The following is a 13,396-nucleotide window of genomic DNA, read 5'->3' on the forward strand; positions in this document are numbered from 1 at the left end:
AAGCCTTCCTTTTCAATGTGATCTACGATAATTCAAAAATTTGTGTAGGTCTTTTTGTTACTGTGGCTAAGTTTTTCAAAATGGGTGGGGATAGGGTTTGAATCAAGCCAAACAAACACAATGAATTTAAAAATGATGTCATGGTTTGACATATCTATTATGAAGGTGGTGTGTCATAGTTCATTGAAAGAATCAATGGTTATGATGAGGTCCTCTCCATGTAGTTCACTACTTCATGGACGAGCATAAGGGTTTTTGTGGGAAAAATCTCATTAGAAGTGAATGAGGAGGTCATTGATCAACTTATGGGGTTGCCAACTACGAGTTAAAAATTGAAGAAGACCAGTCGAGTTTCTAACAATGATAGCTTCGGGATAGTTTATTAATGATAATAAAAGAAAACTCTATTTTTATAATGTGAACTAGTCCACCAAGAATAGAATAATTAATATTCTAAACTACCAGGAAGTTGCTTTGCCTAATTCCTACTTGGGGTTGAATCTTATTTGCAAATAAACCAAAAATACCTATTGAAATTAAATTGTTGAAAGAGTCCAAAAAGTGATGGAAAGGTAAACTCTCGAGCCAAGCTAGGAAGTTACAACTTCTCAAAGATTCTCTCCAGAATATCCTAGAGTACTACCTTTCTCTTTTTAGAATCCTAGAATTCTTAGCTAATAAAATTAAGCCGATTTAGAGGAAGTTTCTTTGGACTGGAGTGGAAGAAAAATCTAGGATAGCTTTTGTGGGATGGGACAAATTTGTACTCCTAAAAGACAGGTTGGTCTTGGGATAAGGAAGTTAAAATCCTTTGACAAAGCTCTTTTAGCTAAGAATGGATAGCAAATCATGCAAGACTCTAAAGATTGGATTGATATTATGAAAGAAAAATATCTTACAGTGAATCCAGAAATCAATTTTTATGGAAATCTAATCTTCCTCAAAGATTAGAGTATGTGTAGGATCATGGTGTGCCAAAATAGGCCCTTAAGTGGCAATGAAATTTCAGAAAATCAGAGTTATGCAACTTGACATGAAAATTTGAATAAGTTGTGAACATTATTTTTAAAATATGTAAGAAGAGAATATATAGAAAATTGAACGTAGTTTCTAAGCTACTAGTTGTTTTTTGGAAAAAAAAAATCCTATTTGATGAAAATTTCAAATTTCAATGCAGTGGTACTAAAATTTCAGGAAACAAATAAGAAGTAGACGTATGTCTGACCACCCTAATCACAATCAAATCATAATATTTTTTTATAATATTTATAATATAAGTATTAGAGTCATGTCCAGATGTGACACATATTATTTTTTAATTTTTTATAAAGTAAATAATTATTTATGAATTTTTTACTACATCTTTTCAGAAATTCAAAAACTCCTACGTTTGACCACCTTAACTTGGTCAAAACCTTATGAAATTTATTTTTTTTAAATTTTTCCCTATAGTAGATGAAGCATAAGATGTGATGCATGTTTCAGATTCAAAAAATGTTATACCATTTGAAAGTTATGAGTGTTTTTCAATCAGTATATCAATCAGGACTATTGTTAGAATTCAATTCAAAAATAAATAATAATTATTTATTAAAGTCAAAATAAGACAAGCCTTATATTGTTGGAAAGTTGGGAACATCCTTAAAAAACCCTTTTCGTTTTATCAATTTTGGCTAAAAAAAAGTCGTCAGTCACCAGTGTAAAGTCTGGAAAATCAAGGAATACTGAAAAACACGTTTTTTCAGTTGATTTTCTAGGCTTGCCACTTCCAAGCCAAATACCAAAGCATTCCTGAGCCGAAATTTGAAAATTGAAAATTTGATTACAAAAATCGGATTTCCGATTATATCGGATATCCGATTTTAATAAGTAAATTCTCTAACTAAATTTGCCCATAATTTATCTAATGTTTACTAATATATTAATTTATAAATAAATTAGTATATGATATTAGGGGGAGAGAGAGAGAGAGAGAGAGAGAGAGAGAGAGAGAGAGAGAGAGAGAGAGAGAGAGAGAGAGAGAGAGAGAGAGAGAGAGAGAGGGAGGGAAGGAAGGGAGAGAGAGATAAAGAGATTAGGAGGGAGAGAGAGAGAGAGATTAGGGGAGAGGGATAGAGAGAGATTAGGGGAGAGATTAGGAGAGAGACAAATAGACAGACAGATAGATAGACAGACAAAGAGAGAGAGAGACAGAGAGAGACAGAGACAGACAGAGATGGCGAGGGGGAAGGGAGAGAGAGAGAGATAGAGAGAGAGAGATTAGGTGAGAGAGAGATAGATGGAGAGATTAGGGGAGAGGGATAGAGAGAGATTAGGGGAGAGAGAGAGAGAGAGAGAGAAGGAGAGGGAGAGACAAGGAGAGAGATTAGGGGAGAGGGGGAGAGAGAGAGAGATTAAGACACCATAGGACCCAAAGTGACCCAATATGGTGTCCTAAGGGGTCATAAGGGTTCTTGGGACACCATATGACCCCTAAGGACAACATACAACCCCTTATGACACCATATGGTGTCATTAGGGGTCATATGGTGTCCATAGGCATCATATGGTGTTCTAGGACACCATATGACCCCTTAAGACACCAAATTGTGTCGTTATGGGTCATATGGTGTCCTAAGGGTCATAGGATACAATATGACCCAAAGTGACCATATATGGTGTCATTAGGGGTCATATAGTGTCCTAAGGGGTCATATGATGTCTTAAAGGGGTCATATGACACAATATAACCCACTAGGACACAATATGACCCATGACGACCAAATATGGTGTTTTAAGGGGTCATATGGTGTCCTAAGGGGTTGTAGGACACCATATGACCCCTATGGACACCATAGGACCCCTTATGACACCATATGGTGTCGTTAGGGGTCATATGGTGTCCTAAGGGGTCATAGGACATAATATGACCCCTTAGGACACCATAGGACCCAAAGCGACCCAATATGGTGTCATAATGGGTTTTATGGTGTCCTAAGGGGTCATAAGGGTTCATGGGACACCATATGACCCATAAGGACAACATATGACCCCTTATGACACCATATGGTGTTGTTAGGGGTCATATGTTGTCCTTATGGGTCATATGGTGTCCCATGAACCCTTATGACCCCTTAGGACACCATAAAACCCATTATGGGTCATATGGTGTCCCATGACCCCTTATGACCCCTTAAGACACCAAATTGTGTCGTTATGGGTCATATGGTGTCCTAAGGGGTCGTATGACACCATAGGACCTCTTATGACACCACATGGTGTCGTTAGGGGTTATATGGTGTCCTATGGGGTCGTAGGACATAATATGACCCCTTAGGACACCATAGGACCCAAAGCGACCCAATATGGTGTCATAACAGGTTGTATGGTGTCCCAAGGGCTCATAAGGGTTCATGGGACACCATATGACCCCTAAGGACAACATAAGACCCCTTATGACACCATATGGTGTCGTTAGGGGTCATATGGTGTCCATAGCAGTCATATGGTGTCCTAGGACACCATATGACCCCTTAAGACACCAAATTGTGTCGTTATGGGTCATATGGTGTCCTAAGGGGTTGTAGGACACAATATGACCCAAAGCAACCCAATATGGTGTCATTAGGGGTCATATGGTGTCCTAAGGGGTCATATGATGTCTTAAAGGGGTCATATGACATAATATGACCCACTAGGATACAATATGACCCATAACGACCAAATATGGTGTCTTAAGGGGTCATAGGACACCATATGACCCCTATGGACACCATAGGACCCCTTATGACACCATATGGTGTCATTAGGGGTGATATGGTGTCCTAAAGGGTTGTAGGACATAATATGACCCCTTAGGATAGCATAGGACCCAAAGTGGCCCAATATGGTGTCATAATGGGTCGTATGGTGTCCTAAAGGGTCATAAGGGTTCATGGGACACCATATGACCCCTTATGACACCATATGGTGTCGTTAGGGGTCAAATGGTGTCCATAGGCGTCATATGGTGTCCTAGGGCACCATATGACCCCTTAAGACACCAAATTGTGTTGTTATGGGTCATATGGTGTCCTAAGGGGTCATAGGACACCATAGGACCCCTTATGAAACCATATGGTGTCGTTAGGGGTCATATGGTGTCATAAGGGGTCATAGGACATAATATGACCCCTTAGGACACCATAGGACCCAAAGCAACCCAATATGGTGTCATAATGGGTCGTATGGTGTCCTAAGGGATCATAAGGGTTCATGGGACACCATATGACCCCTAAGGGCAACATAAGACCCCTTATGACACCATATGGTGTCGTTAGGGGTCATATGGTGCCCTAGGACACCGTATGACCCCTTAAGACACCAAATTGTGTCATTATGGGTCATATGGTGTCCTAAGGGGTCATAGGACATAATATGACCCAAAGCGACCCAATATGGTGTCATTAGGGGTCATATGGTGTCCTAAGGGGTCATATGATGTCTTAAAGGGGTCATATGACACAATATGACCCATTAAGACACAATATGACCCATAATGATTAAATATGGTGTCTTAAGGGGTCATATGGTGTCTTAAGGGGTCATGTGGTGTCCTAAGGGGTTGTAGGACACCATAGGACCCCTTATGACACCATATGGTGTTGTTAGGGGTCATATGGTGTTCTAAGGGGTCGTAGGACATAATATGACCCCTTCGAACACCATATGATCCAAAGCGACTCAATATGGTGTCATAATGGGTCATATGGTGTTATAAGGGCTCATAAGGGTTCATGGGACACCATATGACCCCTAAGGACAACATAAGACCCCTTATGACACCATATGGTGTTGTTAGGGGTCATATGGTGTCCTAGGACACCATATGATCCCTTAAGACACCAAATTGTGTTGTTATGGGTCATATGGTATCCTAAGGGGTCATAGGACACAATATGACCCCTTAGGACACAATATGGCCCAAAGAGACCCAATATGGTATCATTAGGGGTCATATGGTGTCCTAAGGGGTCATATGATGTCTTAAAAGGATCATATGACACAATATGACCCATAACAACCAAATATGGTGTCTTAAGGGGTCATATGGTGTCCTAAGGGGTCGTAGGACACCATATGACTGCTATGGACACCATAGGACCCCTTATGACACCATATGGTGTCCTAAGGGGTTGTAGGACATAATATGACCCCTTAGGACACCATAGGACCCAAAGCAACCCAATATGGTGTCATAACAGGTTGTATGGTGTCCTAAGGGGTCATAAGGGTTCATGGGACACCATATGACCCCTAAGGACAACATATGACCTCTTCTAACACCATATGGTGTCGTTAGGGGTCATATGGTGTTCCATAGGCATCATATGGTGTCCTAGGGCACCATATGACCCCTTAAGACACTAAATTGTGTTGTTATGGGTCATATGGTGTCCTAAGGGGTCATAGAATAGCATTAGACCCCTTAGGACACCATATGGTGTCGTTAGGGGTCATATGGTGTCCTAAGGGGTCGTAGGACATAATATGACCCCTTAGGACACCATAGGACCCAAAGCGACTCAATATGGTGTCATAACGGGTCGTATGGTGTCCTAAGGGCTCATAAGGGTTCATGGGACACCATATGACCCCTAAGGACAACATAAGACCCCTTATGACACCATATGGTGTTGTTAGGGGTCATATGGTGTCCATAGGGGTCATATGGTGTTCTAGGACACCATATGACCCCTAAGGACACCAAATTGTGTCGTTATGGGTCATATGGTGTCCTAAGGGGTCATAGGACACAATATGACCCCTTAGGACACAATATGACCCAAAGCAACCCAATATGGTGTCATTAGGGGTCATATGGTGTCCTAAGGGGTCATATGATGTCTTAAAGGGGTCATACTACACAATATGACCCATTAGGACACAATATGACCCATAAAGACCAAATGTGGCATCTTAAGGGGTCATATGGTGTCCTAAGGGGTCGTAGGACACCGTATGATGCCTCTCTCTCTCTCTCTCCCCCCCTCTCTCTCTCTATCTCTATCTCTCTCTCTCCCTCTCCCTCTCCCCTAATCTCTCCCTCTCTCTCTCCCTCTCCCCTAATCTCTCTCTCTCCCTCTCCTCCTCTCTCTCTCTCTCTCTCCCTCTCTCCGTCTCTTTCTCTCTCTCTCTCTGTCTCTCTCTAAAATATGACTAATAAAATATGATATCAGATTTAATCGGATATCCGATTTCTGCCATTGCCATTAATGTGATAGTTTAGTAAAAAAAGGTGGCAACGGGAAAATTATTGGGGACCACAAATTTATACATTAAAATCGGATATCTGATTTTGATGTACATAAAAAAGAGCCTTGTGGGCCATTTTGGGGATTCCAATGGCCCACAGTCTGCATATTCTATTTTCTATCGACGATCATGGGTTTTCAGACAGGTTGAGACAAATTTGTGCTTTTGGGAAATTCTTAAAGTCAAATCTTACATTATCAATCATGTAGGAGCATCTGTGTGGAGGGAAATGGGGAGTAGTAGTCATCAAAAGTCTAAACGCAAAAGAAAAATTTCAAATGACCAAATTGAAGTGTATAAAGAAAGAGATAGAGAATGCCATAGGAGGAGAAGACAAGGTATGTTAAATATTGCTAATGTTACTTCAAGTGAAGAGGAAATTGAAATTGAAAATGTGCCACAAGTTATTGAAAATAAAAATGTAGATTTTGAAAGTGAAAATTTTGAAAATCTTGAAAATGTTGAAAGTGATAATGAAAATGCTCAACATGTGGAAAATTTTGACATAGGAGGTGAAAATGTGGACCACTTTGACATTGAAGGTGGAAATGCTCAACCAAGTGAACCATATGTAACACCTAATTACTTTAGAAATGAAGACCCTCTCATAGATGAAAGACAAATTCCAGATCCAAGACCTTCAAGAACCCCAAAATGATTATTTGAAATTGAGGAGAACATTATTGTGAATCTTGAAGGCAAGAGGTCAACAAGAATCGTTCGGTTGTGGGCTACACAACTTTTCAACCAAAATTTTAGCAATAAGATATTGACCGAGCAATGACAAATCTTTGTTCAATTGCTAAAGATGATAAAGATGAGACCATTGCTAAACAAATTGAAGATTCGTATGATCAAGAAGATGGAGAGAAATTCTAATATTGCAAAAAATCTATTTGACGCTCTCAATTCTATTGGAAAGAATACCAAAGAAAGAGATATGAGAGTCACTCGAAGAGTGATTTTAACCTCCTTAGTAAGCCATCAATTGAGGAAGGCTCATCAAATGAGACAAACTTGTGTTGATTTTAACATAAACCATAAAACTTTGGGTAGAGCACTTGCACGAAGACAAAGACTTGACAATCCACTTCAACAATATACATGGGCTTTTGGTGGGAGGCTTCCACGTGTTGATAAAAAGTTGACTGACAATGTGAAGGAGGAGATTCAACAATTTTGGCACTCTAATTCTAGAGTGTCACCCAATGTAAAGGATGTTTTGAAATTAAGAATCGGCAACCGATACCACACACCACATCCCAAACATTTCTTGGAATCAAGCCAAACAATGTTGTACAATTTTTTTTGTGAATTACATCCAACTTTACAAATATCACAAAGGGCCTTTGAATCTTTGAAACCATTTTATTGTGTTCCTCTTAAGATTCGTAATACTTGTTGTTACAAGTACCATGTGGAGTTTTCAATGTACCATGAACTTTTATGTTATATTCATTCTACGATGCATACTAATGAGATGTTGCAGGAGTGTGGTGAAATGTTATTTTTGAGATCATCAAGAGACTTTCAAGATCTATTTTTATGCCCTAGAGATGATGGCTGCTATTTCTATAGAAATGATTGTTTGAATGAGAAGTGCTTAGAATATGGTGGGCTGTCAAAGTTTGTTTCATGTTTTCATGAGGGCAGTGAACATGAGTTTGGAAAGACTTATGTTGATAAGAAAAGATACAAGATAGTGGAATATACTTTGAAGAGTGGAGGTGAAGGTTCTAGATGTGAATTAGTCTCAAGAGAAGTGAGTATTGCTGATTTTATTTTGGATTTTAAGGAAAATATTTTCTACAAGTATGCAAGGCACACCCATAGGTCTCAGTGGTTGGATCAATAGTTCAGGATGTGTAAGAACTCTTTCCCGATTGGCACTATTGTATCGGTGGTTGATTTTGCAGAGAACTATACATTGCAACCATAGAATGAGGTACAGTCTCAGTACTACAATTCAGTCCAGATTGCTATTTTTGTTCACATTACATATAGACATGCTCCTGATAGTACAAAAGAGGATAGGAAGATAATCAGGGAGTATCATTTTTATATGAGTGATTATAGATCACACTCCTCCGAGTATGTACAACATTCTTTCGAGAATTTTTTTGACTTCTTGCATGAGAAAGATATTGCAATTGACCAACATATAATACGGTCAGATAACTGTACGGATGAATTCAAGAATACCCATATGTTTTATTGGTTGAGTAGAATGAATGTAGAGAGGCGTATACCTCATATTTGATGTTTTTTTGAGGCGGGGCATGGGAAGGGAGAGCATGATGGAGCAGGTGCATGTTTGAAGAGAGCTCTAATTAAGGAGCAATTGAGGATTTCAGGTGCAAATTTCTCTGATACACGTTCTATTGTTGATTGGTGTAGTTCAGCATTGTCACATGGAGGTACTCTTGATTCAACAGTGACTAGATTCTTTTGGTTGGTTGAGGAGGGAACAATGGGAGATAGATTGGATTGTCAAACAATTAAAAATTCTTCAAAGATGCATTCATTTATCAGCTCAAATGCAAGTACATGGACCATTTGGACACGAGCATTGACTTGTTTTTGTAGGAGTTATGTTTGGTGTGATTGGGATCAGTACAAGTCAAGTGAGTGGGTTGATACGTGGGTTCCCCACTGTCTAACTCCTTTATTTCAAACAATATCCTTATCAAATGATGACATGGAAAGTTCACTTGAGTATGACCGTCTATCAGATCTTGTATAGCCAGGACATGTTTTTGCAGTTGTCGCACCGCAAGGGAATGAAGAGAGATCAAAATATTGGTTGGAATGATGTGTACAGGGAAAACAAAAGCTAACACAACTAGTGATAGATGATGACGGGTTCATATATCCTATAGGTTCAGTTGTTGTTGTGGGAACTTGGTTGTGAACATACATGATTATAAAGAATGGCATACCTGCATTTGAAGACTATGAGAGACACAAAACCATTATAATGTATTCACAACTTATTATAGCTACAAATGTCAAGTTGTTGAAGCATCAAGCAAAACCAAAGACCAAAGAGCTATGGACAGTGACTACTACTGATCATGAAGCAATACTGGATACTCTTAAGCAAAGAGATGACCCTTCAGGCACACTTGAGTAGTAGGTGTTTAATGGTGCCTTATTTTTTTAATCATGCATTTCATTTCAAACAATGATCATTAAACCTTAATGTTCAAGTTTGTTACATGTATATTAAGGATGTGTTCAAAATGTAGGTCTATTGATGAATGTTTTTTTTTGGCAACACAGCTTTTGCATGCATAGAGCGGGTACACTCGATATAATTGGAAGGGACATATTTTTGCAACATGACTTATTATCATGCATTTGATGAGCTTTACAATTTTTGTTATTAGAGAACACTATTTGACAATTTTTGATGATATAATTATTGCAAAACCTTTATGCTCATGCAAGTCTTTTTTGATGATATACAACAGTATCACATTATGATTTTTGCGTCAACATAGTGGGGACGTATTTTTGTGGTATATAATTGTTAGGCCCAATATGGAAAGCTAATGTACTGAGAGGGGAGGGGTGAATCAGTACTTCAAAACTTTTCTTCAATAATAACTTTACTGTTATACATAAACCGAATAGTGCAGTAACATAATATAAAGCTAAAACAAATAGATAACAATCACACATGATTCACTCCATAACACATATATTTTGGTTACGCAGAAACTCTTGGTTAGAGAGAAAAACTGCGGTGGGGATGGCACCCACAACTTCACTACTGCAATAATAAAGAGTGCTCGGTTAGAGCTACATGTTTAGCTATTTCTAATAGCTTACCCTATTAGGAGTAACAAGATCTGTTAGATCTACCTTGCTAAAGGATTTTACAACACTTAATCTAAATGTTGCACCTGGTTAGAGGCTTTACAATTTATAGACTTGATTAGAGTCTGTATGTCAAAAATGTGGTATCAACCTACAAGAGGAGAAAACAATTCAAACACACACATGAAACATTGCATTAGAGGTTAGAAATCCAAACAAAGCAAGTTAAAAAGAATCTAAACTCTTTAATATCGTTCCATGCTCCTCTATCTCCAAGGATCTTCAAGATTCAAGGTGGCTCTCAGCTTGGAAGAGCACTTGATTCTTTAAGATGACAACCTAAAGAACGAGATTAAAATGATTCTAAGATCTAAATGGAATGCAACCAAGATCCTAGTGATGATTTAGATATGAAACTAGATGATGATAGGATGCAAGATATTGATATGAAGCTTGAACTAGTATGAAAATGATACTATGATGAAGCTAACATGATATATCTAAGATTGGAATGCTATCAAAATGATCTAACATGCTATTCTATCAAAGAGAGATAATATGCTTAATGTTATGAGACTATAAGTTTGATGCACAAAGACTTGACTTTTTTTGAAGAAGGAATGGGCTCTATTTATAGGGAAAACAGGGCAATGGATGGTCAAGATTGGATAATCTTAACAAGGGCCAAGATTGAAAGTTGGGAATCCATGTTTGCATTTGGCACCAATGAAATGGTGACAAATGTCAACATAAGATTGGTTGAGAAAAGGGGTTGGAGACATTAAATGCCTGAGAAGACCTCATGGTTATCTAGAGGGTAAGGGTCAAGCTTAAGTTAAGATTACCCATTGGATTAAGAGTTAATCCAAGGATAAACTCTTGTGCAAATGATTAAGAGATAATCATAGTCAAAGCATTAAAGGCTTGATGAGACCCTTGGGTTGGATGAAGGTTAAGTTAGGCAAAAAGTCTCTAACCATGTAAGAGGGTTGAATTAACCATTAATGGTTTGGGAGACTTTGGAAAATTAAGTGGTTGAAGACTTGAAGCCTTTAATGGTTATCAAAGACTTTAAGGGTTTGAGAAGTGACTTCCCTTTTGTTTAGGGATGTGACAAAGTTTAGAAGATGGGTTAGGTTAATTTAGAAGTGATTAGAAGGGTCTAGAAGAAATTAGGAATAGGATTTAGGAAGGCAAGTGGGAGATGTAGGATTTTGCAAGTGGGTGGAGGGATAATAGAATTAATTAAAATAAATTGCTTTATTTTAATTTGGTTGCAACTTGCATTTGTAGGATTTTGCAAGTGGGGGGATTTATAAATAAATTTAGATTTATTTAAATGCAAATGAGATTTTAATTAAATGCAGATTTAATTAAAATGGGAAAAGGGATAAATTGATATCTTTAATTAAATGAAAATTTAATTAAAATGGCTAGAGGGAGGGTATTTACTTAAATGGCTTAGATAGAAAAAGGGTATATTAATTAAATCTTAATTTAATTAATAGGAAGAATTAAGAATAATTAAATGAATAAAATTCACTTAATTCATTGCACAACTTTTAGGTGTCTACAGAGTCTTTTACCCTGTTAAAGGTTTCTCTTACAACTTCACAATATTACAATAAATCATTACAAATATCTGCAACTTTACATCTGGAATGTTATAGTAGATTCTACGTGCTCAGAATAGATTACCTTGCTTATAGCATACCTCGGTAACCCATATAGTAACTCGGTAAACCCTTCTGTTTACTCTGTTCTTTGACTGTTCTCTGAAATCCTTCTCAATGACCTCTGTGTCTCTGTAACAGTCATAACACTTAGTGCTTTCACATGTCTTGTTTCATATATCTCTATATCTTCCTTTATGTCATGTTACATGTATATTTCTGATCTTAATCCATGTTGTATAAATATATCTCTTATGACGGTGATCCATTCATTGCTTCGATCTTACAAACATGTTTTATCGAATGAATAACCATGCAAAATATTTCATTTGTTAGATGACCTCAAAATCATACACAATCTTTAAGTGCAATTTCCAATGTAATAATGGTTAGATGTTCCTCAATCTTGTAACACATTTTCATATGTATGTCCAGGTTCAATGAATCTGGTAACACGTTTCACTCGGTGTATAACAACTCAGTGTGTCATCTTTGCTACTCGGTAGACATGGAACGATACTCGATAGACAACTTGGTGCATACTGCTCTCTAAGACTACTTTCTTCAATAATCGACTAGACTGTGCATACCAACTGAATATTTCGGTAGTTGTAACCGACTAGAGTATATAGAATAAACTTTGACATAAAACTAATGGCAACTTGATAAGTAGTAACAATCTCCTCTTTTGACATTAGTTGAGATGTTTGATAAAAACTACTTTCAAATTTATAACTCAATAATCTATATACTTGCAAAATTTGACTATACTGACAGTATATACAATAGTCAATAAAATAATATATCCAGATATACTCCCCATATCGATATACTATACAAAACTCTGATTTTGCATGCTCGGTGATCTGTTCTGTGTGCTGTGCTCTTGATCTTTGCTTATTGTCTTGTTCACTGCTCGGTTCACTACTCTTGGATACTCTGCTTGCCCTGCTTGGTATACTCCCCCTGTTTACTATACTCCTTTTGTTGAATACTTTGAATACTATATCACTCCCCCAATACTGTATCACTCCCCCTTTTTGACAAACATCAAAACTTAATTACCATTCGGGGGTGGTAATTGGTCAAAAATGGATTTGTACTTGGTCCGTGCTTCAGTGAGAGCGACAGAGAGTGCAATCTTTACACTATCCATTAAAGAATTCTATGCTTGAATATCAGCCAATAATGATATTAAGCCATCTATAGTGCTTCCCTCTTGTGTAGTAGATACGGAGGTGGCTCGGTTGATCTGTTCTTGGACGGATGAAAGATGAGGAAGGAATAATGTCTGAAGTGTCATTATGTCCATCCTGATCTTGTGTTCTTCATTTCTTAGGTCCAATTGTTGAGCCATGAGCTGTTATAACCTTGTATAGAAATTAAGAACTGAATTTGGCTTTGTGGTCAACTTATTTGAGAGATCGGTGATCTCTTTCTCAATTGCCTCTATTTTATTTTTAATGTCTTTAATGAATAAAGAAAATGTGCAGAGTTTCTGAAACAAATAAATAATGTGCTTGAGTTGAGGAGTCAACTCAGCAATAAATTTGACAAGTTTAACTTTGCCAATAGCTATAGCTTTATGTACCTCTTCTATCATTTTTGTAGTGAGCTCCTTGTCTTTT

This window comes from Cryptomeria japonica, chromosome 7, assembly GCF_030272615.1.
Source record: "Cryptomeria japonica chromosome 7, Sugi_1.0, whole genome shotgun sequence".
Lineage (NCBI taxonomy): Eukaryota > Viridiplantae > Streptophyta > Pinopsida > Cupressales > Cupressaceae > Cryptomeria > Cryptomeria japonica.